The following is a 262-nucleotide window of genomic DNA, read 5'->3' as shown; positions in this document are numbered from 1 at the left end:
TAGTTATAATAAACTACTCTATTGGTATATAAATGATGTTTTATTACTCATTTTTAATAACTCTTGTGCATAAATAACACCAGGAGGGTAAAACTCAAATAGAGAAATTTGCAAAGAGCAAACAATGAGAACAGTACAAGCAGCTATACTTTAAATTTTATTTTCTCTATGTTATGGTTCTCTTCATAGTACAGGCAGTACTGATGTTGATTCTCAAAGTAAACTGTTCCATTGCCAGAAAAAAAACCCTAGACACTTCTTT

This window comes from Thunnus maccoyii, chromosome 1 (assembly GCF_910596095.1).
Source record: "Thunnus maccoyii chromosome 1, fThuMac1.1, whole genome shotgun sequence".
Classification (NCBI taxonomy): domain Eukaryota; kingdom Metazoa; phylum Chordata; class Actinopteri; order Scombriformes; family Scombridae; genus Thunnus; species Thunnus maccoyii.
Note: the sequence above shows the minus strand (reverse complement) of the source record.